A 25,109-nucleotide genomic window follows, 5' to 3' on the forward strand; every position below is an offset into this window, starting at 1 on the left:
TTTGCAAAAAGGTATCAAAGGTCTAAAACACACTGCAGAAATAAGCCAGTGCCACAGTGAACTACAATTCCCAGGATTCCTTAGCACTGAGCCAGGGAAGTTAAAGCCGTCTCAAACTGGATTATTTCTACAGTGAGTTTTGAACCTGAATTATTTATTTATTTACATCAAGAGAGACCTGATTGGGAGTACATGGTATGATTTTGCTACTGGATAAATAGAGGGACTTGAATTAGATTGTAACTTACGTGAGCCTTACCTGAACCTGTTGCATCACCATCCATCCCAAAAGAGACAATAGATGGGCAACACTGTTCCCAGTACCATGGAGCAGATTCATATGGACCACAATTCAGATTCCATTAAACCAATGTGGCTTAAGGATATGCAAGGTTTCCTCTATCATAATGGACCTTCTTAGATTCTGACGAGATCTCCTTGTGATATTGGCAAGTGGTAATTCCCATGGTCCACTGAGAAGGCTGGTGCAGCAACTATAAGTTGCCAACAAAGACAAAAGAGGTGTAGATTTGCATAACAATTGCATATATGCTAATTTACCAGTTTAGAAACAATTACTATACTGCAGCACAAATAGAAATACTGTCTATTTTACAGGATTTGAGCCAATAATAATCTGGTAACCTATGTGCATGCATGCTTAACTGTTGTGTTTGCATGTGTATAAAGTCTTTATTTTAAGATTGATAAGATGGAACAGAAAATATTACAAACCCTTCCACTTGTCACACCCCCAAATGTAGTGTTTAAAGCATTGTATAAGTGACACAGTATTGTAACAAAATTTTGTCTGGCTGACCTCAGGGCCTCTGCTGCCACTTCTTACAGATTTTAATAATAAAAAATAATAAAATTTTTATTTCTATCCTGCTTTTTGCCAAGCAATCAAAGCGGCATACAAGTTAAAAAACAACCATATATACACAGTATTCCCCCTTAAAACAAGATTAAACAGTATAAGATTAAAAAACCAACTAATCCAAAAAAAAATCATCATGGGCAGAGTTCACTAGATGGGAAGTCTTGTCCATGGCCAAGTATGTTATTCCGGGAAGGCCTGCCAGAAGAGGTCCATCTTAATGGCTTTTTTAAAGCTCTCTAGATTGTTAATTTGACGGATCTCATCCGGCAGGCCATTCCATAAATTGGGAGCGGTTGCAGAAAATGTCCTCTGGGAGGTCGCCGTCAACCTGGTCTTTAAGGGTTGTAGTAAATTCCTCCCAGAGGACCTGAGGGTACGGGGCGGATTGTATGGAAGCAGGCGATCCCTTAGATAGGTTGGGCCCAAGCCACGTAGGGCTTTAAAGGTAATAACCAACACCTTGTACTGTGCCCGGAAACTGAAAGGCAGCCAATGGAGTGACTTCAATATTGGTGTTATATGGTCACTCCTTGCTGTTCCTGGGACCAACCTGGCTGCCATATTCTGTACCAACTGGAGTTTCCGGACTAGGCACAAGGGTAGCCCCATTGCAAAAATCAAGTCTTGAGGTATGTGAAACAGATTTGGATCAAACATCCCTTCAAATAGAGGACTGTCATCTGTAAAATAGTTATGGGGAAGAAGGAACAGACATATTAAAACAGACATGTTAGTCTGTTGCAACAAAAACAATGAAGAGTTTTATGGCATACATTTTAGAGGCTAACAAGTTTTAGTAGGCATACATTTTCAAGGACTCCATCCCACATCCTCAAATGCTTTGTATCAGTGGTAGCTCCAATGTGAGCAGAATGGTAAATGTACTGCAGACGTTAGTCAAAACTTTGAAAGAATCACTCATAGTGATGTTTCCTGTCCCCCAAATAGTCTCTACTCCTTGGATATCTCCTTTAATATTCAGACTGGGGCAGATTTACCATTCCTCTGATCTGGAAGTTACCGGCTGCCATTGTGTGTGTGTGTGCCTTCAGACTGTCTGTCCACTTATGGCAACCCCATCAATTTGATAGGGTTTTCTTGGGGAAGGAATACTCAGATGTAGTTTATCAATTCCTTCATCTGAAATATGGCCTATAGCACCCAGTATTTATTTAGTATTCCTTGGCAGTCTCTCATCCAAGTGCTAATCAGGTACCAAGTACTAAGTACTAATCCTACTTAGCTTTCAAGATCAGATGGGATCTTGTGCCTTTGGGCTACGTTGGTTGCCTTTACTAGCTGCTGTTGCTCTGTATGATACTCTGATCACTGTATAGAATCATAGAATCATAGAATCGTAGAGTTGGAAGAGACCACTAGGGCCATCCAGTCCAACCCCCTGCCATGCAGGAAATCCAAATCAAAGTATCCCTGACAGATGGCCATCCAGCCTCTGTTTAAAGACCTCCAAGGAAGGAGACTCTATCACCCTCCGAGGGAGTGCATTCCACTGTCGAACAGCCCTTACTGTCAGGAAGTTCCTCCTAATGTTCAGATGGAAACTCTTTTCCTGTAGCTTGCATCCATTGTTCCGGGTCCTGTTCTCTGGAGCAGCAGAAAATAAGCTTGCTCCCTCTTCAACATGACATGCTTTCAAATATTTAAACAGGGCTATCATATCACCTCTTAACCTTCTTTTCTCCAGGCTAAACATCCCCAGCTGCCTAAGTCGTTCCTCGTAGGGCATGGTTTCCAGACCCTTCACCATTTTTGTCGCCCTCCTTTGGACATGCTCCAGTTTCTCAATGTCCTTTCTGAATTGTGGCGCCCAGAACTGGACACAATATTCTAGGTGGGGCCTGACCAAAGCAGAATACAGTAGCACTATTACTTCTCTTGATCTAGACACTATACTTTTATTGATGCAGCCTAAAATTGCATTGGCCTTTTTAGCTGCTGCATCACACTGTTGACTCATGTTCAACTTGCGGTCTACTTGGACTCCTAGATCTCTTTCACACGTAGTTTCATTCAGCCAGGTGTGCCCCATCCTATATCTGTGCATTTCATTTTTCCACCCTAAGTGCAGTACCTTACATTTCTCTGTGTTGAATTTCATTTTGTTAGCTTTTGCCCAGCTTTCTAGTCTATTCAGGTTATTTTGAAGTTTGATCCTGTCCTCTGGAGTATTAGCTACTCCTCCTAATTTGGTGTCATCTGCAAATTTGATAAGTATGCTCCCAATTCTGTCATCCAAGTCACTGATAAAGATGTTGAATAGCACTGGGCCCAGGACAGAACCCTGTGGGACCCCCTGGTCACTTCTCTCCAGGATGAAAAGGAGCCATTGTTGAGCACTCTTTGGGTTCGGCTGGTCAACCAATCACATATCCATGTAACAGTTACCTTGTCTAGCCCACATTTTACAAGCTTGTTTGCAAGAATGTCATGGGGAACCTTGTCAAAGGCCTTACTGAAATCAATATGACTATTTTAACAAATTAAATAAATGATGTAGGACAGTGGTCCCCAAACTGTGCTCTTGAAGGGATTTTGGACTTCAGCTCCCAGAATCCCAGACTATTGGCCAACATAACTGAGGCTTCCAGGAGCCGAAGTCAAAAAACTCTCAAAGGCACAGTTTGGGGACCACTGATGAAGGAGATCCATACTCTCTTAAAGTTAACAGCAGCTACAAAAGGAGATGCTGTTCCTCAGGACTGCAGAGCTGAGGGACCATTCTTTCTCAATATTCCATTACCCTAATTAAAATTATTTTTCCCTCCTCCACCCTCAGTTATGATTTTCTTAACAGGAAAAAAATATGCAGATATTACACAGATGTCTACATATGCTCCTTCTGGAGCAAATCATAGGTGGGTTTCTGTGCAAGGGTGAGCAAATATATATCACTAAAAAAGAGGACACACTGTGTATAAAATTATGTGTGCTAATTTATAGATACAGGTGTGGAAAAGAGAAGTGGAGGTTAACAATTTAAATATAATTATAACACATGTTGCCCAAGTGAGAAAGACTGTGTGCTTGCCAAGTCTGTTGTCCAGGTCAGACACTTTAAAAAGAGGACTGTGCTTTAGCAATCCCTCAAATGAAGGAGAGTCTGCTGTAAAAAGGGCATAGAGCCACCAGACTGAGGGCATGATGTTTTTCAGAAGCCACGACAAGTACCATACCAAATCAATTGAAAAGTTAAGATGAGCTTTATCCCCATCTCCCATGTCACCTCTGAAGTGGTCCAAAGAACATCTATTGGGTTTCACTGCATGGGCCTCGAGGCAGAGGTGTGACGCAAAAGCGACTCAGAAAAAAACGACATGGGAGTCTGATGATTGTGTTGGTTCATTCAGAAGGCACAGCAATGAAACTCATGCAACTCTCTTTTTTGTTTGTTTGTTTGTTTTCAAATAGCTTCCGGATGCTATTTTGCTTCCCTGAAACCACATACTTGATTGGTACCATATATTTGTTCTTTAGTCTGCTCATCTATCATTGTCTCAGATTCAGCAAACAAGAGTTTGGGCTCCTTCGAAATGCATTCCAGCTGTGAAGTCTTGCAAACAGCATGCCCTGGCATGCGACTCAGATGTAGGCAAGAACATGAACTAACTGGCGCCATCTAGCTCAGAATTCAGAGGTTTTTGAAGGTTTGTTTTTTTACCTGTAGCACTGCAAACCAGCTGTTCCCAACCTGATCAATTAAGACTATAAATGCTTAACATCCATGGGACCAGCCCTAACATTAAACAGAGTGAAGAGATTAACACAGGGTCCTGTTGCTGATATGTGCTGGCATGACATCCTGTTACATCAAAGCATTCCCTTTTCTTTGCACAATGACTTCGCATGGAATCCTGAGCTTGAAGATACCATCATGCACCTTGGTAGCCAATCAAGTCTCAGGTGTGTGCACTGTATTTTCTTCCAGATGCATGACTGGAGCATAATAGAGGCCAGGAGCCACCCAGCCCCACCCTATGAGCACTGATTGGTTGTGGGGGTTCACTCAGCATTTTTGAGCTGGAGTTGTACAGCCCATGGCAGTGGAAGTTCAGTATAGTAGAATAGGTTTCTATTCTTCCAGCACCTAAACAGGATCTTAGCCCACAGAAGCAGATTTGGGAAGTCACAAACAGGCAGCAAATTGTTCGTTATTAAATTTGGTATTGTTGCATTTTTATTATCAGGGATGGGGAGAGTTGTTTTTCTGCCCCACATACCATAATAAATTGGCTGGGATTAAGCAGTATATGCACCATAATTTGGGGGACAAGGATGCACCATTTGCTGCCACACTTTAGATGTCTTAATCTCTCATTCATCAGCCCCAGTCAGGTAAACATGTGTTGTATATGAAACAGATTTCCATAGGAAAACTACATAATTTGTTGTTGTGTGCCTTCAAGGAGTTTCTGACTTCTGACAAACCTAAGGTGAACCTATCATGGGGTTTCCTTGGCAAGTTTCTTCAGAAGGGATTTGCCATTGCTATCTCAGAGGCTGAGAGAGTATAACTTGCTCAAGGTCAACCAGTGGGTTTACATGGCTGAGCCAGGATTCAAACCCTAGTCTCCAGACATAGCAGATTATCACACAGGAGATGGGATAGGACGATCACAGGAAGGACTTTCATATGGTGTCGTGCTTATCCAGATATTGTCCCATCTAGAAAGCGTGAGTGACAGTGATCACGTAAAAGCCTTGTCCTGTCATTGATGTGCATTGCCCCAGCATTTTGCATTAATGGGAGTTTGCATTAAAGCAATGCCGCTTCAATGACAGGATCAGTGCTACGATATGAAAGGCTTTCACACGATCCCGCCCCATGGATGGAATAAGGATGGAAGAGCAATCGTGTCCCTATTCTGTCTGAGTGTGATAATCTCCATAGTCCAACACTCAGATCACTACACCATGCTGGTTCTTAAATGATAGCTACATAATAGCTGTAGAAAATACAGCCAGCATGGTGACATAGCATTTTGAAGATTTGATTGGGGGTGGAGGAGAGGATACATGGGTGTGAATAATAGTCAACAGATCTGACATGTTGACATATTGGACTTTAAAACTTTTGTTTCCTGAGAACAACATCTTATTATATCGCTAGGAAGTCAAAAACCCTCTGCAGGAATTAAATCAACACATGACTGTTCTGAACAGGCAAGCCTCGTCAGTGCTTGGAGGGTTTCCACATGAGCCAGAACCCTAGGAGTTCCAAGTTCAGACTCACCTGGAGACTCTCCATCCTGTATGTCAATAAGAACAAAGACCTTGCATCTTTTTGAAATGACATCAGTAATCATCTGAATTCTGGCTAGAATGCTGGACCAAAATAGTTTGACTGTTCCATAATGTCTTCAGTTAAAGATCAGTATATCAGGTCTTCATTTTCAGTCTGATCCACCCAAGCTGTAACAACCATGTATAATCTGCTGTTCAGTCTTCATACAAAGTACTACCTGTTGAACCAGTGGCCACTGTGAATAATTAACACTCCTCCAATAAGGCAGAGAGAGGCCACAAGGAAATTCTGAAAACAGATCATCTCTGTGCCACCATTCTTTTGCAGAGTAAACAGTGTTTTGGGGGGGCTTCTTGGTGGCTGCCCAAGGCTCTGGAATGCCTTTCCTAGGGAAGCTAGAATGGCACTTTCCTTTCTTGGTACATAGGAACACCGTGTCCCTCACCAGGAACCACATCCGACAGACCTCCTATATCGAGTGTATTTACCTGACCCTGAAGGCTAGGGACAGTCTAGGGATCCTGTTAGTGTATCGGCCACCCCGTGCATTAGCGGACTCCCTTAACGAGCTGACACAGCTGGTCGCTGAGCTGATGTTGGAGACGCCCAGGCTTCTTGTCCTGGGCGACTTCAACATCTCCCTCACGGCCAGCTATGTTCCAACCGGTGCGGCTCGGGAATTCATGGAGACCATGGCGGCCATGGGCCTGTCCCAGCTGATACAGGGTCCTACGCATTGTGCGGGTAATACTCTCGATTTGGTCTTCTGTTCGGAGGCGGAAAATCCGTGGGTGGAAATAGCCAATATTTCCCCCTTGTCATGGACGGATCACTTCCTGGTAGAGGCGAAAATCAAGGCTTCTACCCAGATCCCCCCCGGGGGTGGTGGACCAGTTAGGATGGTCCACCCTCGAAGGCTGATGGAACCTGAGAGGTTCCAAGAAGCCTTAGAGGGGCTCACGGTTGGAAATGACGGCGACTCTGTTGATGCCCTTACCGGTATTTGGAATACCGGTCTCTCTGGGGCTATACACAGAATCGCTCCCAAGTGCCCTCTCAGGCCCGCTTCCAAACATAAGCCCTGGTATACGGAAGATCTCCGGGCGAGGAAGCGGGTTCTGCGACGGCTAGAGTACCGTTGGCGGAAACACCTTTGCTTAAATGACAAGACTCTCCTAGACCAACTGTTAAAGGACTACGGAGAGGCAATACGAGCAACAAAGAACTCGTTCTATGGTGCTCGTATTGCGTCCGCGGAGTCGCGTCCGGCAGAGTTGTTCAGGGTGGTCAGGGAGCTAACTCAGCTCCCTCCCGCCCTGAACCAGATCCTTGAACCTTCTAAGGCCTGCTGTGACTTGTTTAACGACTTTTTTGTGGATAAAACTTCTCGTATAAGCGAAGGTCTGAACGCCGACATTATGGCAGAATCTAGGGTAGAAGTGTCCAGAGCCTCCGTGGACTATGTTACACTGGATCAGTTTGAGTTGGTGAGTACCGAGGATGTGGACAGGATCCTTGGAAGTGTTCGGAAAACAACCTGCTCTCTTGATCCCTGTCCCTCGTGGTTAGCGGCCCAGGGGGGACCGGCGGTAACGCTATTGTTACGCCGGATAATTAATACATCTTTGAGGGATGGGCAATTTCCATCGGATCTCAAATTGGCCATTGTAAAACCGATCCTAAAAAAGCCCTCCCTCGACCCCCTGGTTCATAATAATTATCGGCCTGTCTCGCTGCTACCATTTTTGGGGAAGGTGATCGAGAGGGCAGTTGCGATCCAGCTTCAGGCAGTCTTGGATGAAACGGATTATCTGGACCCATTTCAAACTGGCTTCCGGGCGGGCCACGGGGTTGAGACGGCCATGGTCGCCTTGGTCGATGATCTCCGTCTGGGCATTGACAGGGGAAGCGTGTCCCTGTTGGTGCTCTTGGACATCTCAGCGGCTTTCGATACCATAGACCATGGTATCCTTCTGGGGCGCCTGGCTGAGGTGGGAGTCGGGGGCACTGTGCTTCAGTGGTTCCGCTCCTACCTCTCTGGGAGGTCCCAGATGGTGCAGCTGGGAGACGTGTGCTCCAGCGAGCGGGCCCTTAAAACCGGGGTCCCTCAAGGAGCCATTCTGTCTCCCATGCTATTTAACATTTACATGAAACCGCTGGGAGAGATCATCCGGAGACATGGGGCGCGGGGTTATCAGTACGCTGATGACACCCAAATTATTTTCTCTATGTCTCCGACTGATGCAGTGACCAAGGATGGCGTCTCTCCTCTCGTGGCCTGCCTAGAGTCAGTAATGGGCTGGATGAGGAAAAACCGACTCAAACTGAATCCAGAGAAAACGGAGGTACTTGCGATAGGTTCCCCTGGTCCAGGAATGGCGGTAGTTCCACCTGTCCTGAACAGGGTCACGCTCCCTGTGAAGGACTCTGTGCGCAGTCTGGGGGTGCTTCTTGACTCGTCGCTTCACCTGACTGCTCAGGTGAATGCGACGGTCAAGAGCACCTGTTATCAGCTTCGGCTGATTCACCAGCTGCGCCCATACCTGGCCCAGGGGGAGCTAGAAACTGTTGTACATGCTCTGGTAACTTCGAGACTGGATTTCTGCAATGTACTCTACATGGGGCAACCCTTATACCAAACTCGGAAGCTGCAAATGGTACAGAATATGGCAGCCCGGCTGGTCACTGGCGTATCCAGGACCAGCCACATAACACCTGTGCTAAAAGATCTTCATTGGCTGCCCATCCGCTTCCGAGCTCAATATAAGGCGTTGGTTATTACCTATAAAGCCCTAAATGGCTTGGGCCCTGGATACCTAAAGGACCGCCTCTCCCCGTACATTCCGCCTCGCACCCTCAGAACATCTGGGCAGCAATTGCTGAAGGTGCCTGGGGCCAGGTTAGCTTCCACTTCGAGAAGGGCCTTTTCCACAGCTGCCCCAGCCCTTTGGAACACGCTGCCCACGGAGCTCCGCTCATCTACTACCCTGGCCCAATTTAGGAAGGACCTCAAAACCTTCCTATTCAAGCAGGCGTTCCCCGATTAAATATCCCGTGGGCCTCCCTCCTCTTCCGTGGCCATGAGGTTGGGCTAAGGGGCTGTTATTGTTGTTTTTAGATTGTTGTTGCTGTTGTGTATATGTTTTTAACCTTTGTATTCTGTTTGCACTTGTTGCATCATTGTAAGCCGCCCTGATCGTTTGGAAGGGCGGGATACAAATAAAGATTTTATTATTATTTATTATTATCTGTCCTTCCATCAGCTGATAAAGACTTTTTGTTTCTGACAAGGCTGTTTTAAAAGACTTTTGATAGGGTGCTGTGCTTTGAATTGCTCTGTATTATTTCTTTTTTAATGCATGCTTTCATCTGTCCTCAAGAATTGAATGTTAAAGTGGCTTACTTTTTTTAAAAAAAAGTGCAATACAGATTAAAAATATGGAAAATATTATTATTATTATTATATTTTAATAATAATATTTTCCCATATTTTTAATCTGTATTGCACTTTTTTAAAAAAAGTAAGCCATTTAACATTCAGTTCTTGAGGGGAATAAATGAAGTGAATAAATGAAGAATCACTCTCCTTTATCCTCCCCTCCCCATCACACTAATGCTTTAATTGTATGTTGTATTACTTTTTCATATACAAGTGAATGCCAAAAAAATCACAATGTAAGTGCAAGTATACCTCAGTTAATAAAGTATTTGTGTTCCTGGGTATTATTTCTTTATTTCTCCCATCCTGGTTTCACAGTGGGTAACATACTAGCCAAGGTGAAAGGAGTTCTATGCAGCCCATGGGTTTCTTGCTCACTAATGAACAGTCTCCCCTCACTAGTTCTACTGTCTCTACCTGTACTTCAGCTTCTTTTCCCTTGTACAAGGAGTTAATACAAAACAGGATATGTTTCAGGCACTCCTCTTTGAAACAGGAATGAGGAAACTTTACCCTCGAGATATTTTGGATTTCAAGTCTCAAAACTCTCTCCCACTGGCCCTTCCTGATCTAAGGCCTGTTACAGACTGCCAAAATAAAACTGCTTCGGGTCTCTTTGGAGGTATGCTATTTAAATGATGCATGCATCCTAAGAATCCGGAAGCTGCACCAAAAGCTGCACTCCGGTGCTTAGGAATGGAGTGTGGCTTTGGTGTGAACTCCGGACTCTTAGGACCCATGCATCATTTAAATAGCATACCTCCAAAGAGACCCGAAGCAGCTTTATTTTGGCAGTTTGGTATCTTTTGCAAAAACATTGCAAGCCTGGGTTCTCCATCCTCATAAATGGCATAAAATGCTTACACAAGTGAAACACCACAATAAAAATAAGGATAATCAGATGTCTAAAAAATACATTTTTAAAAATCCATAAGAAATTATATTTCAATTTTGGCACCATCTGGGGAGTAATTCAAGCAGTGGAGAAATGCAGAAAATAAGAGCACTTCAACATAAAAGGAATTTTACACCCTTCTCAGTTGTTTTCAGATAGTCGTGGTTCAGGAGCTCATGTGAACTCTGCAGAACAAATGGCTCCCAGCTTGTATGGCCACATGCACACACACACTACATTGATTTCAACGGAATAGCCACTCCACATATGCATTCCTTCATGCATAAAAAGTTCTGCCCACTACTGCCATGCAGAAAGAGAGGGCCAGCCCAACCATTAGGCAGAGTGAGACAACTACATCAACCACCAGATGCTGGAATAGAAATCTGTGGCAATCCCCTGAATTTTGTGTGTGTGGGTGGGTTTTTTGTGCTATGTGGCCATGTTCTAGAAGAGTTTATACCTGATGTTTTGCAAGCATCTGTGGCTGGCATCTTCAAAAAAATACGCTTCATCTTCACAAATCCCCTGAATGTTCAACCTGAATCCTCTCTAGTCATTTCTCTCCACTGGAAGACAGAACAATTGTGCGAAGTAGCCTGTTCTATGTTCACTAGACTAGCCAGCTATCCTTAGATTAGATGAGCACACTTTCTTATTGCCAGTGCATTGACATTAGATTGAACTGACAATCCAGTCACCTCTGATATATGGAATGGAGGAGTGGGCAACTTTGGCCTTTGCCTCAGGCAGCAAATATCCTGAGCCAGACCTGTGTGGAAAAATACACACTTTCAGGTAGTCCTTATGCCATGAGTGCACACAATGGGATCTTTATTAGGATGCTATGGTGCGGTACAGACCGCCTCTTTTCTTGCTGAATTGGGACCAGTGCCACCTCACTGGCAGCCCAGAGACCCCAATCTAGCGCTTTTCGGGACCAAGGAGAAGCGGCAAAATGCCGCTTCTCTGTGGTCCCGAAAAGGGGTGTCCTTGGGGCTTCATGCCCCAGGACACCCCGATAGGCGCAGCCATGGGAGAAAGGGGCCACCTGGCCCCTTTCTCCCATGTCTTCATTCCTGCAGCTGTCTGGTTGCCACGCAGGAACGAAGCTTGCAGCACCGCAACCAAGAAGTGGCGCCATTATGAAACCACTTCCTATGCACCACGTTTGGGCACTCAGTGGCGGCACCGGCATCATGTGTAGATGGGAGGCTGCCATGATGCTGGCACAGTCCTGTACAAGGGTTAGGGAGTGCGCGGATGGTGAGCGCTCCCTAACCCTAGTATCAGCATGCGTACATTTGCTTACAGCTAATGATCTTCTGCCCAATTATTGCATGACTGAATATTTAGGGTTTTTCTGCAATTTTTCTGGTTGTTGACATTTCACTTTCTTTGTGACAGAATCTGAGATCCTGAAAAACTCTTGGATTCATGTAATATTTGGGTAGAAGGTCATTCACTCTATAATTTTTCCTGGCCATGGGAGCTGGGAATTTTATTCCAGTACATTCCCTGCAACTGACAAAATGGTTGTCTTTCAGAGCAGGATTTATTCACCTAGCTCATTAAAATAATTAGTCACAAAGGAACTTATTCAGGCAAAAGTCAGCAGCCTTCCTTCTTGCTGTGCCTCATGCAGTTATGATGCTCCATGATATCTGGAAAAGACGACAAACTAATCACGTCAGGTTGATGAACGCAACGCTGCCAAGTGATTGCAGATTTAAAAAAACAAAAACAAACAAAATAAAAAAGTTAATAGGAAGCATCCTAGACAGCTGAATAGAGATGAGTCCCTAGTGGTAGTTGTTATTATCTTGTACAATATTTCTCAGATTGTGTGACTCAACACTTTGTTAATAACGAGATGCCTAAAATAGAGATCTGAACAACAGCTGCTGTTGCAAATAGGATTGATGAGTAGCCATGTGATATTTCAGTCCTATGAGATGACAAACAATGGAACTATCAAACCTCCATTCCCCCTACCAAACACTGAAGTTGCTTTCCTATCAGTTTGGTGAAGAAGATACTCTGGAACCAAGAGTGGCCGAAGGAATCCAACTTACAATGGACACCACTCTCCTGACCCAGTCTGGGCCAGGCAGATATTTGCAGCTAATATTTTAAATTGTGCTGACATGAAGTTCTCCCTAACAAATTTTCTTAATTAAAAAAGAGAGTAATAAAATGCCTATCTGAGTATTATAAAAAAAATTGCCTGAGATTACCATCTCAGACAGAGGTAGTTATCATGTGGTCCTCCAAATGTGGTTAGACTGCAGCTCCTAGCATTCCTCATCACTGGCTATAGTGGCGAGGGCTGATGGGAATTACATGACAACAGCATCTGGATAGCTGCATGGTTTCTACTCAGCTCTTAAAAAATGAACCCAGGAGTCTATACACACACACACACACACGAACACAACACACACACACACACAGTAGACCCTTGTTATACGTTGGATTTTAGTTCCAAGATCCCCTGGGTATAACAAAATCTGAAGAGTTAGAAAACTGTTCCACCCAAATGTGTACCACCACAACAATAAGGAAAAAACAATTTACATGAGGAATCTCTGAAGGTGGTTGATGACTTGACTTTTAGACAATGGTGAAAGGAGTGTGACCCCTTACAGATGGAGCACTCGTGTTTAAACTTGCACGCTTGCCGATTATATATGCCATGCATGCCAAAATCCCAACATATCTTAGTTTGCTCAGATGAAGTGGATTGGCTTTTAGCCACCGACAAAGTCTGGGCCTTATGAACGATGTGCCCACTATGTGCCCTTTTCCCTGGAATTGGCCATGCTGGGTTTATTAATTGCATCCACAATTGTGGATGAACCTGATCCCAGCGCAGTGTCCTAGCCACCTTCATTCTAAAAGCTTCATCATACTAAAGCCAAGCAAAACCCAGCGAAGTCAGCATATGCCCTATGAATGATATCCATATAGCAAATGAGAGCATAGGCTTTTGCTGGCTGCGACCTGGCAATGAATAAATGAACATCCCAGAAAGCCAATTTTTCCATGTCCTATCTATCTTTCTCTTACGGACCTTATCCCGTTCTTTTTTGTCCATGTTCTCCCAATCCTTTTTTTCAACCTCTCTGTAGAGAAGTGAAAACACGTCCACAAAATCACCTTTGAGAATTTTCTCAACAGTGGCGGGGGTGAGATGCTCTCCCAAAACTGAATCTAGCTTACCCCTGGGAATAGATTGATAGGGAGTATACTCAGCCACCAGAGATGAATACTGACCCACAGGGGACAATGGGGCACATTAACAGGGGTTGGCACATTGGCCTGAACAGCCATAGGTGAAGGAGTGACGTGATCAGCTGCAGTTGCAGAGGTAACCTGAACAGGAGGGGCAAAAGCAGACACCTGAACAGGAGGGACCACAGAAGTTGTCACCATGGGCCATTGTGAGTGAGCATAAGCAGGTGCGTGGCCCCAAGCCTGGCCCCAAACTCCCCAGGGCCATGCATGTCCTCACTGTCCATAACCGGGCTGTTGCATATAACCTGAAGGATGAAGCATTCCTGACGGTATGCCCTTAATAAAAATGTCACCTGCAGAGCCTAAAAGGCACACTTGCTAGTAGCTAAAATGGCACCTCCGTCATTGAAAAAATGGCCACTAAGCCCTTAAATAAGATGGCGCTGGTGGTGCCACCCTGCCCCAACAAGATGGTGTCTAAAGGAGAGGTGCACTCACGCAGCCCAAAAGGAGAGGCGTTCGCGCAGCCCAAAAGGTGAGGTGTACATGTGCCATTTAAAAATGTAACAGACACCAGGGAAGGTGCAAAAAAACACCCCCTATGCAGAGCACAAGGGTAGGGAAAGAACAGAAGCCCCCTGTAGGGCCACACAAAGCCACCCAGAGCGTGCTCACACCCTTTTAAAATATAACGGGTGCCAAAATAGCTTAAAAGTCCTCCCATCACTGGCCAAATAAAGCAACTACACACGCCTAATGCATCATGTCTTCCCTGCCCCCATGGAAAAACAACCACTAGGCCAAACAGCCCCAAACTGAGGGAAAAGGCCATAGACATAAAACCTAGAAAAATGGACATAAAAATCCCACCAAACGCCAGCCCTAAGCCCACACCACAACCAGGACACTCAGTAAGGAGACCAAGGAAAGTGCCAGGGGAAGAGCGTTTGAAAAAAGGGATAAACATAAACCGCTAATGTACAAACCACCAACAGCAAGCCAACTGTCACATCAAGAGGTAAGGGACCAGACAATAGCATCAAACGCTAAGACCCAGGCCTCCAAAAAGTCAAAGTACCCCACACAGACCGATTGTGATTGATGTCCAATTTGCCTGGAATGCAATCTTGTAAAAGAGGCCAATGAGGAGGCAAGACAGCTTAAATAGCTTAGGCCTGCCCCCTGTTAGCAGGTTGGGCCCCTAAGGCCCCGCCTTTTATTATAACCCTGGTCTCAATTCATGGGCGGTCTCAAATATTACACCCAAGCCTATAGTGGCAAGCCACTGTTTGGGTATCCATTAGCAATATCTCTATAGCACTCTATAGTACTTCAAGTGGCACTACTTAAATGGAAAAACTTGGCATCCATAGCAAACAGCAAGACGCAGAGATGAAACATTTCCGAAACTCCTTGTGGAGTCCATATGAAGCTAGAAACCAGTCTGAGACCTCTGTTTGCTGCCAGTAAAATCTAATGAAAGCCATATATGTGTAGCAATGAAGACTACGTGTTAATTAGCCTTTTATGTAACAGCAAAGCATGCCATAAGATTTCAATTTAGCATAGCAATACTAATTGCCATGAAGACTGCAAATTCTGCTACAAGGAAGATGCCTTTCTGTAAACTGAAACTCCAGAAAGGAATGTGTATAGCTACAACTAAAGTTATAGGTCGTATCGACTGGGGTGGGGAAAGTGTAGACTTCAGGCTGCATGCAGGCCTCCAATGCAATTTTGTGACCATCAGGGTAAAAATAATTAATTATTTGAAAATATTTTTGTCCCCCACAGGCCCTACAGGTGCTGGTGGTTGTGGGAAATTGCCATGTCCCCCCCCCCCCCCCGGTCATATTAGGCCTAAGAGAACCTTTTTTTTTTTTTTACAACAGGAAGAAACCTGGGAGCCAGCTTCCTGTAAGACAGGTCTCTCCTGGACCTAAAATGGCCCATGAGAAGTAAAAGCATGGCAAAATTGACCCTAGAGCCCCTAGAGGATACCTGAGGGCATTTGGGGGGGGCATTTGTTTGTGGGGATGCAACTTCCTCAAGGTCTCCTGATACAGATATTGGCCCATTGTCTATGTCAAGGAAATGCAACATGGGACATGCAGTTATAGAAATAACATATGTATGTGAGAGTCAGAATGACTAAGCATAAACAATTAAGAAATCACACAGGTGTAAAGGATGATATAATTTAGAAGTCTTGGGAGCCAAGGACAAAATTAAGGAATGTACATTGGTAACACCTGAGACTTGTTACATGTACAAGGCGATCAGATGATGTTCATGGGTTGGACTTGAGTATGGGATGAACAAAAGTCAACCAATCATTGTGAATGTACACACCCACTGGGTGGTAATTGTCTAGTGGGTGGTAACAAACATTTGCTATAATAATTGCCAGTTTTGCTAATGTAACTTGTGGGTAGTTGTGGAGTATTGGTAGAGTGTAGAGATATTGTGGATTGTTGGGCATATAGAGATAGTAACTGTATATAGTAGAATAAAGTAGATCTTTTATCTAAGACTACTGAGTTGTGTTGGTGTCTTGAGTGAAGATACAAGAACCAGCAGAATCCTGATGGTGTTTGAAGACATCTGAAGAAGAAGAGTGAGAAGGCTTGGAGAAGATTGTCAGGGTCTTCAGCCTATTCTCAGAAAACTCTGCTGCTTTGGAAGAAAGCAATAACCACTGACCAAAGCTGGTCAGCTCAGCTTCATTAACAAGGTGGTGAGTTACAGCCTGAGGTGTAGAGCAACAACTCCCATCATCCCTGACAGTCTATGCGTACAGACATATCAGACACTGCCCAATCTTGGGAAGGCTAAACAAAACATTACACTAAATTCCAAGCCAGCTCCAAAATTAACAGCTGAGCATTACCTTCCTGGTTTTTCTCCATTATTAGAAGTGCTTGCTTCATATTTTTAGGTTGAAGAATTATGCACTTCCCAGCCTTTATTCCACAACACTGTCTGCGACTTGGTGAAGTGGGAAATGCAATATTAAAATACAGGTAGACCTCAGTTACTTCTATTAGGCTTTAAAAGAGTGAAGGAGAGTTTCATATGTATTTGATGTTTTCAGGCTAAGTTTGTAGTCTAATGGCTAGATCAACTCCAAGACTTATGGGTTAAGTTTTCTTCTTCACCTAAGGCCAGGTTCGCACATGTCCACATTACTTTGGTCACTCCATTGCAATGCTGGGTGGCTGTTTGCATATGTGTCCTGCTATGCCATCCTGCACCACTACCACTGGCATGAGTTCCTTGCTCTGAGGTCAGAATGAGGCACCCACATGGCAGCAGCATTAATCACATGGCAGCAGTGGGCAGCATAGTGGAACACACACGTTGTAAACACATTGTTGCTCTGGAGAGCTCCAGAAGAACTGGCACAAAAGGTCAATTTTTAAAAGTTGATAGTTTTTGATGTTTCACTGGCCAAATGTTTTCCAGACAGTTCACACCAGAACCAAGGATTGGGCCCTGCATCATCCAGACTAGATACTAAAAATTTTCTGTATATAGTTTACAAGAATCTCAGGCTATATCTGCATCTGGGAATCACAACTGGCTCACAATTCATGCAATTTCTGCCTTTTCACCACAAGTTAAGTACACACCAGATGATAGGGATTGGATGATCTATCTGTTTCAGTTTCTCCTACATTCAGTTTTTTTAAACCTCAAGTTCTTTCTATCCTGAAGGTGATGAAATTTTGAAATGTTAGTAAATTCTTAAAGCAGGAATGCACAAGGCATTCTTTCTCTCCCTTTCCCCCTCACCACTATCTGGAAGTGTAGGAGGTGAGCAAAGTTCCTGGACTTTCCAGTCAGTGCTGTGGCTGGGACCCAGCCTATGACAGGGTGGCCAAGACCTTGTAATGAAGACAGTAACATAAAGGGTTCTACATCTCCTCTTTCAACCTCCTCACCAGACTCACCATTTAGCCATTGCAGCTTCCCCCCTGGCCATCTAGTGTCTGGTTGAGAACAGAGGGGGATCAGAGAAATATCTGGCTATGCCCTACAGTTGGGAAATTACCCCACATCTTTTTTCACCCAATCCAGGCACAGGCTGGGCACAGGCTTAAACCGGTAAAAACAGATTTTATTGCACACCTCCTTGCCCAACTCAGCTGCATCACGTGCCAGATCCAGACTCCTGGCATACTTTTTGAAGAATTGGAAAGTATCATTCATTCAAAAAGTACACCAGGAGTCCAGACTGGGTATGTGATGCAGCTGAGTTGGGCAAGGAGGCATGCAGTAAGATCTGTTTTCACCCATTTAAGCTCATGCCCAGCCCATGCCTGAACTGGGTGAAACAAGGCGCAGGGGGTTGGACTGGATGGCCCTTGCAGTCTCTTCCAACTCTATGATTCTATGATTCTATGATAATCTCCTTAGACACAGTCAGACAACATCATCTGCTAAAAATCACGAGATCCTTTGGAGTTTTAAACAGATGATAGTATCATTCTGTGTCTGGCTATGGATACGTTCTTCTCTGATAACCCCCCCACACGCACACATACTCTCCACCATTCATAGAAAGATTTGGAGGGGATGGTATCACAGTGAAATGGTGAATCCTGGATGGGAGCTTTGGACAAGAGGGAGCAGGGCAGAAGAGAATACAATGACCAAAAAGAACATATTCAGGCTAAACTTCAACTTCTGTATGTCACTGACAGGATGCAATCTGAGGCGTCATACAAGTGCCATCAGGTCTGTGACCATTTCCCCTGTGTCACCTGTCTCATGCACTCCAATCTGGACTCCTGCCCCTACTGTAAATATTTAATATGAAGATCAAAAAGAATGTTTGAAAAGAAAGCTAGAATGTTTTTTCTCTCATTTTTATGCTCATGCACAATTGATTAAAAGTCACAGAACAGCAGGAGGCAGTCCAAAACCCAAAGGTCACCTTCTCTCTCCTCTTCCCATGTTAGTGGCTTTCTTGGAAAGCTGAGGTCATTCTTTCTAGAAGTAGTGGATACAGGCCAATGGCTCCCATGTTAGTGGTAATGGTGAATCTGCTCTGGGTTTGATTCCAGGCTTTAGAGCAGCTGATAAGCCCTATCCCCAAAATACATTTAGCTCCTTAGATGAGTCCTCTAAAGTTCAGACTGTAACACAGAACAGATTCACCACCTCACTCACATATGAATTCTCAGCAAACTCAGGTGAATGAAGAGTTTTGAACTAAGGGCTTTTGAAATTTGGTTGAGGGCCACAAGAGATCAAGCCAAAAAGCTCATGTGGTTCTGAGGCTGTACATTGCCTACTCCTGATGTGGGGTATACAATGGACCCCTGGTATCTGCTGGGGTTTGGTTCCAGGACCACCTCACTGTTGTGGATACCAAAATCTATGGATGCTCAAGTCCCATTATACACAATGGACAGTAAAATGGTGTCCCTTATTGAAAATAGTAAAATCAAGGTTTGCTGTTTGGAATGTGTATATTTTTTAAATATTTTCAAGCCTTAGGTGCTTGAATCCATGGATAAAAAAAATCTGTGGATATGGAGGGCTGACTGTATCTTCAAAATTATTTGGATGAGATCAGAGCTTGAAAATATGGGATGGATGAATTTTGAATATTTATACCCTGCCCTTCAGCCAGGTAACTCCCAGGTAGCTTACAAATCATAACACCATGTTAAAATGAAGATTAATTCCTTAATGGTAATTATGTTTGTGAAAGTAGTATACCTTTTTTACTTTATTAGTAACAACACACACACACCCCTATATATAGGCCAAAAATTAATTCCCAAAATATTCCCCAAGTAACAAACTAAAATAATATGGAACACTAATAATTGCTTGCATGCTTAACATCACTCTCACTTAACAATTAAAATGAAGTTTTTAAAATCTGTTGTCGGAGTTTCAACCAATTAGGAGGCAATGCATTAATGTTTGATAATTTATTTTCAAATTCTTAATTAAACTCTTTAAGATTTATAATCAGAATTGTTTGAAAAAAACAGAACAAGATGCACTTCCCCTGCTCTTCCAGCACAGATTTATGGATGAAGCGGGAATTCCACTTGTTTTAATGATGATGCCTAAGGTTGATGATTACACAAAATGGACTCATGCAGAGTACAAGGATGTGAGTTTATGCAAGTGGCATGGGTTATACTCGAATCTTTGGCATGGTAAGCAGCAGTGACTTGAAAGCTCAAAAATAATAGATGTATAAAAATAAAAATCCTCATACCAAAACAGAGCGAGGCTGAGATTTCATCATTTTCCCCCTAGTTGTTGTTTTCTAGCTTGTTGGTTAAACAGGAAGTTTTCTGCAGGATGTGCCAGTATCCTCTGTTCGTGTTAATAACTTTAACACTTCGCTTTCCTTTTCTCCCACGATAAACTTAATGTTTCCTCCCCAGAGCTCTGGCTTCAGTTACAGATTTCCTGCACCAGCCATAAGCCTTTCATTCATTTAACTCCTTCAAGAGTCTATCTATATCTTGAGATGTTTCAAGGAAACTCCTTGGATTTATACCTGCATTTTTTCAGAGTCATCTCTTCTCCAAATGAGACAGTGACCTCTCCTGGATCCTATGGATGTGTGACTAGATTAGGCACAAGCATTTTCAAAAACAATGAGTATGAAAGTTCTTAACATTGAGCTAGAAAGATGACTAAAAGCAGCTATGTTTTCATGGCAATCTGGTACTACTTACATATTGTTGCTTAAACACTTCTCTGATAGAAATGCATTTTTATTCAATTCTCTAAATCAGTAGTTCCCAACCTTTGGTCCTCCAGATGATTTGCACTTCAGGTTCCATAATTCCTGATTGTTGGTCAAGTTAGCTGGGGCATCTGGATGCTGAAGTCCAAAACAAATGGTATTGACCAATATATTACTTACTTTGTTCTTTTTTCCATTTCTCTCTCTGTTAACACTCACTTACACATATAGACATGTCAAGGGATGTTGTAGCACCTTGGAGACTAACTGAGTGAATGCTGCTGTAGTATAAGTTTTTGTAGAGCAAGTCCAAGAAGATAGCTGGCTGGGAATTCTGAATTCCCTTCCTTCAACTGCCAATCCCAAGTTTCCATGGAGTGTTGCTATGGTAGTTAACGTGGAATCATAGGTGTGTTACAGACTGCCCAAAACGGGCAGTCTCTCGCCGCTGCCGGTTGCTGCATCCAGGAACTGCAGCAGCCAAACCACGCGGTTCCCGGGCGCAGCAACAAAGAAGCGCCAAAATCGTGCTTCTTCCTGCGCCCCAGAAGAGGCACCGCCACTTCCAGTGCACGACGTCCGAACACTGTGCATCCGCAACGTCAAAATGGTGGCGCCCATCTGTATGCGGCACTGCCGCCATTTTGACATAGTTGTTACACGAGGGGCAAGGCGCGTCAGGAAGCGCCGCCCCTCGTGCATAACGATGGCACCCCATAGGGCCTATCCGGAACACGCCATAGTGCTCAATTTGTGTAGTGTGAAAGAGGCCCAGGAGTATATATCTGCATGTAAACAAAGTATCTTCTTTTAATGGAAAAAGAGCATACTTTTAATCAGAAAATTGTGTTGTAAAAACAAAAACAATGTGCTGTCAAATGTGAGTTTTACACTTAGAGGTAACAGTAGCAGATGACCAAAGGTTGAGGTTTGGGTGAGAGCTGCAGAAATGCACAGCGAGATAGATGTGATTCCTGGACCGCATGTTGTTCATCTTTACTCTAGTGAGACATCAAAACATGCCAAGGACTTTGCAGGAGGCCTCTGGGAAGTCAATATATAATGAGTAAAGATTGTCTAGCTGTGTCCAACTGTATAGGGCAGTGCTCATCTCTGTTAACTAAGCTGAAGAGCCACGGTTGTCTGAAGACAACTCCAGTGGTCATGTGGCCAGTACGATTGCGCACAATGCTGTTATTTCTCACTGAAGTGGTACCTATTTATTTACTTGCACTTTTACATGCTTTTGAACTGCCAGATTGGCAGAAGCTGGGATGAGTGAGGGGAGCTCATTTCGTCACATGGCACATGGGCCTGTAACTGCCGACCTGCCGTTCTTACAATTGTCAGAGTCAGCATCTTAACCGCTGAGCCACCGTGAGTACAGGCAACATATAAATATATTGTTCATCCTGAGCAATCAGCTTCCAGTCAGGGGCAATTATTCACCTTCTCGGTTCACTGGGTAACTAGAGTTCAAATCTGCACTCAGCCATGGAAACCCACTGGGTGACCTTGTGCAAGTCATACTCACTCTGCCTCATGAGAAGGCAATGCCAAACTCCATATGAACAACTCTTGCTGAGTAAATTTCATGATAGAGTCACCATAAGCTAGAAATGACATGAAGGCACACAACAACAAAAAAGAAATATTTTAATTTGAAAAATTATAAAAATGAATAACTATTCAGCAGCCTCCTGATCTTTCCAGGTAGGGGGGCAGTGTTGTTTCCAATGACAAGTGCAGAAGGTTGCTGCTGTTCCCCTGAATTGAGACAATGGCTTTTGAGCCTGTCCAAGCAGACGTCTTAAGCCTGAGTCATCTCTTACCATCTCCTTGATTCAGTCCTGTTTCTCACTGGGGATGTGAAGGAAGGGCCATCCTTGTAATAATAGCTCAAAAACAAACTCTGGAAACAGCGACTCACGAACTAGTTCAGGGAGGATGTTGTTTATATGTGAGATCCTGTTTTCTTCCTCCAGCAAAATGCCTCTCCTACCAGGTGCTTCTCTCAAAGAAGCCACCCCTCCCTTTGCATGCGGAGAGCCCTGGGGCAACTTCCTGCCACTTGTGTGTGAAAACTAAACTGCTGGGAGGCAAGTGGGATTGAAGCGAGTCTGGCAAAGGTTATCTTCCCACCTGCTCTGCAACTCTCACACGTAAGAAGGGTCACTGTTGTCTGCTTAAGATCATTTGCATTATGTGACTCTGACAACATTCACTTCTGGTGTGCAAGTTCAGGAATTGGAAAGAGGGTCAAACCATGACAGACATTTTGATTCAAAGGTCACAAGGGGGGTTGCACTGAAGCATATTTGGGAGCTTCTTGGGTGCCTACCACACCTTACTCAGCCCTCAGCACAAGTATATGTACTTGTGATTAACTGCTGCCACAGAATTAAGACAGTTTGACACCACTTTAACTGTCATGGCCCCATGCCATGGAATCACGGGTAGTTTGTTGTGGAGTGGCACCAGATCTCTCTGACAGTGAAAGCTAAATATCTCACAAAATTACAAATCTCAGAATTCCATAGCATTGAGCCACGGCAGTTAAAGCGATGGCAAACTACATTAATTCTGCAGTGTAGATGTAGCCTTTGTGACCTCACAATGCTGAGGGAAGAAAGTAGAGTAATGGGCAATATCTGAAACTGCAGCAGTATTCCACAACGTTTCAAAATGCTATTCATTTTCAGATTTTATCATCCAGTTATTAGGATTAAATGTGACATGGCAATTGATGGATTCAAATTTGTCATCTAAAATCTTTTCATCCACTAAAAGTTAAGCTCATATTACATTTATTCATTTATCCACTAAATTCATACTGTTAATGTGAAATGTATTCAACTTTATTGCAGTCTGACTTTGATATTATCTGACTGAGATATTATCGCATATTGGGAAGGGGGGCTACTTTTTAGTTTTCATCAGTCATTTGAATTCTGCAGTCCTTTTTGTACTGTTTTATAATGTTTTTCTGATTTATAGTTTTTTGTGGGTTTTTCAGGCTATGTGGCCATGTTCTAGAAGAGTTTCTTCCTGACGTTTTGCCAGCATCTGTGGCTGGCATCTTCAGAGAATGCTTGCCTGGAAAGGGTGAGTGAGTGAGTGTGAGCCTGGGAATGCAGAAGTGATTTGCATGTGTATTGTTCTGTGCTGATGGCAGACCTCAGGCTGGGAGGCTAATGCAAAAGAGGAGTAGTGTCTGCATTGGCCTCCCAGCTCTTCTAGAACATGGCCACATAGCCCGAAAAACCCACAAAAAACTATGGATACTGGCCATGAAAACCTTCGATGTCACATTATTCTGATTTGCCCAGCAGATGGTTGGCTATGTTGGTAGGTGCATGTGGTTTGATTTCTAAAGCACAAAAATAGTTTTATTTTTTATTTTATTTTTTAAAAAAATGCTACTATTCACTTCGGATTCAGTAGCAGCTGCTGCACAAGTGAAGTAAATCCACACCACATCTCAGTCTGAACCTTAAAAAAGGTATCCAAGGTGCTGAAGATGTTTGGGGGATAGGATTCAGTGTGGTGAAAAGCTCCTTAATGTTCAAACTGAAACTGAAAGTGGATTCACCAGTCTACAGGCACTAAGAACGCTATCAGGTTCTTAGATCTTCAAAGGAGGCCCTTCATATTTCAACTTTCTCTAATTTCAAAGTCATGTTTGAGAGAGATGAGCCTTTCAGTGGCTACTCCCAGGCTGTGGACCTCTTGTTCCTTGGTGCTCTAGACTGGTCCCTTCCCTGAGCTGCCCTCTGCCAACAGGGAAACACCTTCTAATTCAGTCTTTTGGCAGCTGACTAGATCACTGAGGAAGGTGCTCTTAACAAACTGGTGTTATAGAATCATAAAATTGGAAGGGACCACAAGGACTATCAAGACCAACACCCCTGTCATGAATTCCTAGCAGATGGCCATCCAGTTTCTGTTTAAAAACATGCAAAGAAGGAGATTCCACCACACTCAGAGGCTGTGATGTAAGGTACCTTTAAGACACAGCCCTTAGTGATATCAGCTGCAGTATATATATATACTATTAAGAGGGTTGGAGAGGGATTGATTGTTCTTTCTTCCTCATCTCACTCTCCTGGGACTGGCTGTGCACAATAGCTCATGGATGAATAAACTTATCACTTTTACATGAAGATTGGACTCTGGATTCTTACAAGATTGGATTCCAACAACAGACACGACATGGTGTCAGAAGTAAATCTTTCCTGTATTGGAATTTGGAATTTGTATATTTCACAGGAAGAGTGCATTAAGATATGGATTCACTTTGGCCTCCTCTAAGTATGGAAGATAACGTGGTTCAAAATTGGATAAATGGGAACAGGCTTTTCAATTATATATTACTGCAGCAGGACTTGACAATGTAGCAAAGAAGCGGCAGATAACTATCCTGCTACATTGTGTGGAAGAAGAGGGAATTTCTGTGTATAACACCTTAGTTTTGCTGATGAGAATCCAAAAGATATTTCAGAGGTTCTAGAACAGTTTAGAACCCATTTCTTGCCTAGAAAGAATGTGGTTTTTAAAATAATTTGTTTTTGGAACCATATACAGAGTCCTGGAGTGAGAAATGAACAATTTATTGCTGAGCTTAAATTGAAAGCAGCCATTTGTGAATTTGGGACTGCAATTAATGAC

This window comes from Sceloporus occidentalis, unplaced genomic scaffold (assembly GCF_023333645.1).
Source record: "Sceloporus occidentalis isolate IW3139 unplaced genomic scaffold, rSceOcc1.0.p SCAF_1, whole genome shotgun sequence".
Taxonomy (NCBI): Eukaryota; Metazoa; Chordata; class Lepidosauria; order Squamata; family Phrynosomatidae; genus Sceloporus; species Sceloporus occidentalis.